Here is a 7,186-nt window from a genome sequence, read left to right on the forward strand (position 1 = left end):
AGGCATTCTCCAGCAATAAAACAAAGGCACATTTTGTAATTAAAAGCCCTGGCTAATTACACAACCAGCTGTATATTTTGCAAAGAAACGGCCTATCGGTTTCCACCGGCGAGGTGGTGACTCTCCTGTAAGGAATAATAGGCATTATTCAACATTTTGAATGTTCCTGAAAGCACAGTAAATGTACAAGTTGTCCTCCCTTGCTGACCCCAATGGGCAGTATTTGCTTGCATAAGTGAAGCCCTTCACTGAGCGAGGATTTACAGCGTTGGCACCGGCACACGGGCGTACAAAGGGCCGGATTCATCCCAACCTGACCGAAGGCATTTTAACCAAGGCGCCTGCACCAGGAACCTCGTCTCCCAGCTGGAATCAGTGGAGGGAGATGGGGACTGCCAGAGGGCACTGGGGCTCTGAGGTGGGTAGCACTGCCTTCACAGGTCCCCAGCGCTCTCTGTTCACCGGAGGAGGAGCCATCAGTGCCCTGGCCCCTAATTTAAGGGCCTCAGATGAATGCCCTGTTTGATTAATCAAGCTTTTAATCACCCATGAAACATCAGACAAAATATTAAATTGGCTCTGGAACTTGCAAATATGTTGTTTTATGACTAGAGAAGTCTCCTAACCTGCATCAGGAACACACAAGCAAAAGTATTAACACACGTGTTGGTGGCAGAAAGCCCCAAGTGAAATCATGGCTTTCAACCTCCTTCAAATTGGGGATGTGCTGGATTGAAGGTATCCAGAAACCAGGGATTACAGAAGGTTTTGAATTAATTCTGCAGATCTTTGGAGCACTTAGATGGATTGGAGCTCTCAGAACAGAGATGATAACTCATGGCATCAGCCCTAGCACGAAGACAGGGGAGTCCCAGCCAGATTTAACAGAACCATAGACAACAAAGTAGAAAACAGAGAAAAAGTTAGTGAATCCCTGCTTTAGAAAACAACCTGTGGAAGATATTTTGTTTGGCCAGTTTTTGCCTGACTTACAAACTATTTCAGAGGTGGAAAAGCAAACCCACGGGTGGAAATAACCTTCTTCTGGATCAACTTTGCCGTAGCAAAACTCAGTTTAATTGACTGTAACTCACGGAGAGGGGGAAGAAAAGCTGTCAGAAAGTCAAATGACAATTACATCATGAAAAATTAATAAAAAATTAAAAAAAAACTCCACAACTTCTTGCAAGGTCATTAAGACAGAGTGCCCAGGGCTAAGTTATACAGCACAGGTTCAATAAAACTGTAGGGCTTTGTTTACGTATTTGTCGCTGAGAGAAACCGATGGCAAAGTCTGCTCTGACCACTGATTTCTGAAGCTGCCACAGACCCTTTGAGACAAGAGCTTTCCAGGGTGAAGCCTCCCAGAGTCACACTTTTTAGGGATTGTCTGACCCTTTGGGTTCACCTTCACTTGAACGGGAGGCGACAGTTCCCGGTGAAATCTCAGAGCTGCTCCCCCGCACTCCCCTCTCTGGGCTGACTGACCACAACACACTCCTGCTGAGACACCTCCAAAGGCATCCTCAGCATGATCAAATTTAGCTTTGAATCTTCTCAGATCAAGGAAAAACACTTTTTTAAATTGTATTTATATGGGTATTTGTGCCTAAGGGCTCGTGAATATCATTACAGGCAGGATCAAAACTACCACTGAGTATTGGGGTTTTTTTTGTCAAGAACTTGCCATAGAAAGATCTTTCTCAGTTGCTGTTGATTTTAGAAGTTAGGGCAAAGTTAAAACTTTGTTAGGGGTGATGTGTTCCACACCAGGTATATGCCCTGGGCTCTATTTTATTTAATTACTTTACTATCAATGTTTTTTTTTTAGCACTTCAGCTAAGGGAAAACACACTACCCTGACCTCTTTGGGCTCTTCCAAAACTGTCCTAAACTGTTGGGCACTCTGGAAAAGGGACTTTGTGTTCTGAAAGGGATGGGGATCCTTAGTTTCTGAGCTGCCTTTCTGGAACAGGGACTTCATGTTCTATAAGGGATGGGGATCCTTAGTTTCTGACCTCTTTTTGTCAACAACTGCCTCACTTGGAGAACTTAAAAGTCTGAATGGCAGAAAAAAAAAAAAATCACCATTCAGGTCACCCCCTTGAGTGATGAAGAGGTCAAGGTGGTTACCCTTGGGAAGAACACACATGGACCTCCCCACACTGTGGGGAAATGTGTTGTCCCTGCCCTGCAGGTGACCACGGTCCTGCTCAACGTGACATAGAGGGGCCAGGACCACCCCTGCCAGCCCTGCATCCCTCTGTGCTGAGAGCCACGGGAGGCTGGGCTTGGGGCTGGAAAGCACAGAGCCTTTTTCTTTTGCACTTTCACGTAGCCCAGGTGGAAACCAAGTCAGTGTGGAGCAGGAAGCCAAGCCAGGGAAGTGGGAAGGAAAGAAAGAGATGAAGACAAGGTGCCTGCTGAGACTCTGGATATCTGGCTGGGCCAAACAGGAGCTGGATGGGCAGCTGGGACTTGGAGCCCGAGGTAAAGGCCAGGGGAAGGGGGGTTGCTGGCAGGGGGGAGAAGATGCTGAACCCAAAGCCAGTGAAGGAAATGGGAGGGACTGAGAGGCAGTGGCTGGTCAGAGGTAGTGGTGTGAGACACAGGGGCTCTTTGAGGAAGCTGTTGGCTGAACTGGGAGACAAGAACGAAGGATGAGAAGAGACAGACCTTGCACAGTGTTTGGGGGGAAGGAGTGATGCTGGAGAGAGAAAGTGTCTTTTCTGAGCTTGAGGAGGGCTGGATTGAGAAACAAAAGGGTCCTGGGGCTGACAGGGAGGCAGGAACAAGGCTGAGGACAGAGGGGCAGAGGGAGACAAGACTGGTTCAGGCACAGGTTGGGAAGAGGGGAAGGACATAAGACCTCTCAAAGGAAGCACTCTGCTACCAAGGCCTGGAATGGGATTAAGCATTTGGGAGCAGAGATGTGAGGAGCCCTGGTGAGGGCCAGGGAGAGATAAGCAGCTCACTGCCATCCTGGAGTGACCAAGGGCTGCACAAAAGCCACTGGCTCTGGCAATGAAGGGGAGACACGTGGTCTCACCTCGCTTAACCCCAGGGAGCCCTGTCTCTCTCCTGGGACACCCCCCTTCTAAGAACCCTGAGTAAGGACAGGGGCTGCCCCTACTACCCATGGAGGTGGGAAGACATGGGGCCAATGACCTCAGGCTGGGCAGAGAGAGCCTGGGGGACTGGGATGGAATGCCATGGGATGCCAGCCAGGCCACCACACTGGTGGCCTCTGCTGAAGTGATGGAGGTGGTCACCTGCAACCAAAGACAAGGAGAACCGAGCTCTCAGGAGAAAACACCCCAAGCCCAAGGACCTGCCCACCTCCTGCAGCAGCTACACCCACCCAGCCCTACAAGATGCCTCGACAGAGGGACAAGAGGCCACGTGCTCAGAGGATGAGCAGCACAGGCAGCTCTCCAGAGTTCAGCAGGATGGAGCACCAGTTGGTTTGGCCAACTTACCAGCACCATTTTAGCACAGGGTCTTTCTAGGGGCAGGTTGAACCTCTGTGTTCAGAGAGCCCACCAGCTGCCTGGGAGTGCATCCCATTAGTCTTCAGCCATTCCCTTCCCTGGTCCTCTCCTTTGCTCTGCTGCATTTCTGGGTGCCTGCAGCATCCCAGCAGGGGCTAACAATTCCTTAAAACAATTCTGGCTACCAAGAATGTTAAATAGCTTAGGAGGAGGGAAAAAAAAATCAGCATAAAACCAGATATCCAGAGGGGGGGACACCAATATAAAGCCAAAGTCCAGCTAACGGGGAAAGTAGGTTGTAAAAATTAATGAGAATAATTGTTGTGAATTCTTGCTTTCGAAAGAACCCTCATGAGGGCAGAACCTTAATTATTTCTGTCTATTAGGGTTCATTTCCTGGTCCTAAGCAGAGAGCTAGTACCTAATAAATACGAGCTAGTAACACAATGATTTAAGCTATAGCAAAATGGTACTTAACTGCAGGGGAAGTTAATATTTGGGAATCAACCTGATTGCAAGCACCCATTGTGTGAGTGGCAAGGAAATGAAATGTGCATGTGACCTATTTTAACACCTCGGTATTTCTGGGGTGTTTTTCAGGGTTGCAGAGATGGGGGAGGTGGTCAACAGAGCTGCTGACAACAGCACTGAAAACTTTACCAAAACCCTCTTCGTAGCTTAAGCCTCTTTTTGGGGAGTAGGGCTGGGGAGAGGGAGATCCCAGGGTGCTTAAATATCTTTTCAGGCTGTCTAAAATATCAGGGGAAATAAGCACAAGCCCTGCGCTGGGATTGCAGCTGTGCTATTGAAATAAATTGACCGACCTGGAATCAGGCAAGTATTCCTGTAAGCTGTGTAAGCACAGACTCAAATGCATTTGTGGGCGAGTCACACAATTAATACTGTAATATAATTCAACCTTAGCACAGCTCTTGAAACCTAAAACACGTTGTGTGTGTATGTGTGTGTGTGTGGAATGCACGGGTGTATGAAAATTGCGTGTAAAACCTGTCGGAATCTAAAAACAAATGGGAAAGTTTGCACGAAGGATGCTCTGCAGGTGATGGGTGGGAGTGAGAGAGAAATGGCTGTAAATAGGAAAAAAAACCAGGCAGGAAAACGGACAGGCAGAGCCTCCCTGGGGACCTCCACGCAGCAGCCACGGACTGGTGGTGCCGCGGTAATTTATGGCAGCCAGAAACGCAGTCACGAAAATGCGACACGAAAATATGGTTTGCCAAGCAACATCTCAGCTCTGAGAGCTGAACTCGGGTTTCTGCCAGGGTTTTTTGCCACCCAGCTCAGCTGGAGGATGTTACTCCTCGAGCAGAGCAGCATCTGCAGCAGCCCCAGTATCACTCTCCATCTGCACTGGGGCAGGTTCCAAATTTCATTCCCTTCCCTGGAGGGAGATGCCATTTCGGGTAGATCATCCCCTGGTTTATTTTTGTGGCTCTATCTTTCTCAGTTGGGTCTTTATCTTGGGGGCTACGGCCACGGCTGGCTCTTTGTTCCCCCAACGATTCGGCGCAGCAAGAGGAGGAATGTGCGTGTCGGGGAGGGAAGAGGGATGTAAGAGTATGTAAAATGTGTAGGGGGTGTGTAAAATATGTCGTGGTGTCTGCGTGTGGGTGATGTGTCTGCTGGGATGGGAGTGTGTGTGTCTGTAGGGATTCCTGCCTTTGTCAGTGCCTATGTTTTGACAGAGACAGATACACAGATGTCATTTCTTATCAAACAGATGTTGCTGATTTACAATCAAATATTCCAGCTCCTCCTAATATGGCAGTTTTCCCAAACTACTGTACTTACATGTTTCTGCTTTGCTTTTGTTTTATTTGCATGACAATTTCTTTTCCTATAAAACAGCCCTATTTTTCTTCAAAGCAAAGCAGTTAAATTCAGGTCTGTTTTCTCATTGGGAAAAGCCTTTAAAGCAGCCAGTGTGTCCTGTTTTATTAACTCCCAGTTCTATTAATATTATATTCTTTCTCCAAATCCATCAAGCAGAAGTTAAACTTGATTTTATAGCATCCACAGCGGAGTTATAATTTAAGGCATAATTTGGCGAGGACTCAACTTGGATTCAGTTTGCTTGTCCTGGCTGTGCCAACAGCTCCTATTTTAAAGGGTAGGGAAGTATTTTCTTTTCTTACTGTCCTTCTTTATTCCTTCCTTTTCTTCGCTCTTGTTCTTTTCTAGAAAAAGGAGGAAGGAAGGGAGAGAAAAAACAGAGAAAAAGAGGAGGGGGAAAAAGGAAGAAGAAAGGAAGAGAGAGAAAGGGCTCCTATTTTAAAGGGTAGGGAAGTATTTTCTTTTCTCCCTAGTTACGGTGAAACACTCTTTCTTCTCCAGCCCAGCTCCACTCCCTGCATCTCTCCAGCCAACTGATGGATGGAGGAAACCCAATTGTTTCATGCAGGTTTAGGAGTTTCCTACTTTACATTTCCAGGAAAGCATCCGGGATTTATCTGGGGTGCTAAATGACTTGTCTCCATTTGCAAAACAATTATTTCTCTCTATCTAGGATGAAGGAGCCATCCTACCTGCCCCTGAGCACAACTAAAAGCTTGGAGTAAGCGCTTTCTGAGTGATTGAGCGAGGAATTGGGGGGTTTTTTGCTGAAGGAAAACTGACTTTTCATGGGGCTCTGCCCAAGAGAGTGTCTGTGGGCAGTGGTGAGAGGCAGCTGGGGAAAGATACCCCTTATACATCTATGGATAACTACCATAGTGGTGGAGAACTGCTCCAGCCTTCTCCTTCCTCGCTGGGTGAGGAAGCCCAAAGCCAAGCAGGGAAGGAGAAGGGGGGAATGGGTTCATCCCCCCCCCAGCGGCAGCACCCCGAGAAAACCCTCATTCCGTCCAACCCTTTTCTATTCCACCGGAAGACAAAGCTCTGCCATTATTTTCGTGCTTTGTTTGCCTGGGCAGGCGGGGAGCTGAGCTCAGGCAGAGCCTCCCTTTCCTTCCCGGGCCTCCCGGCAGCCAAGCCCGCAGCCCCCCGCGCCCTCCCCGCGGGGTTATCAGCCCCCGGCCGCCGAGGGGAGCGCCGGGCTCCCTCCTCCAGATTAGGAGCCTTTGACCCACGGGGAGGGGGGGGAAGATAAAGGCAACTTCCTCGGTTGGTCGTCTCCCTCTGAGCAAACCATCCTGTTGAGCTCAGCGAGCCCCTCGGCTCGCCCCGAGCCCCGACTTTGGGTGCTTTGTGTGGCCAGGAATAACAGAGGGGATGGGATGGGTGTGTGAAGAGAGGGAAGAGGGGAAAGAGAATGGAGAAGGGGGAAAAAGAAAGGGAAAAAAGAAAGGAGAAGGGGAAAAAAGAAGGGGAGCGAAGAAAGGACAGGGGAGGGAGAAAGAAAGGACAAGGGAGGCAAAAGAAAGGACAAGGGGGCAAAAGAAAGGACAAGGGGGGCAAAAGAAAGGAAAGGGGGGGGAGCAAAAGAAAAGGACAAGGGGGTTCAAAAGAAACGTGACAATGAGGGGTGGGGGGCAAAAGAAAGGACAAGGGGGGCAAAAGAAAGGACAAGGGGGGCAAAAGAAAGGACAAGGGGGGCAAAAGAAAGGACAAGGGGGGCAAAAGAAAGGACAAGGGGGGCAAAAGAAAGGACAAGGGGGGCAAAAGAAAGGACAAGGGGGGCAAAAGAAAGGACAAGAAGTGGGAAGAAAGAACAAGGGGGGGAAAGAAAGGACAAG

General features: G+C 48.8%; 1 protein-coding gene across 1 annotated transcript in view; it reads right to left on the bottom strand.

Moving 5' to 3' along the window:
• The window catches only part of TBX5 (T-box transcription factor 5), a 41,577-nt gene that overhangs the window by 22,645 nt on the left and 11,746 nt on the right, over positions 1–7,186 (bottom strand). The gene's annotated exons all lie outside the window — the stretch shown is intronic.

This window comes from Pipra filicauda, unplaced genomic scaffold (assembly GCF_003945595.2).
Source record: "Pipra filicauda isolate LSUMZ 115617 unplaced genomic scaffold, ASM394559v2 scaffold286_size1242794_pilon, whole genome shotgun sequence".
NCBI classification, from domain to species: domain Eukaryota; kingdom Metazoa; phylum Chordata; class Aves; order Passeriformes; family Pipridae; genus Pipra; species Pipra filicauda.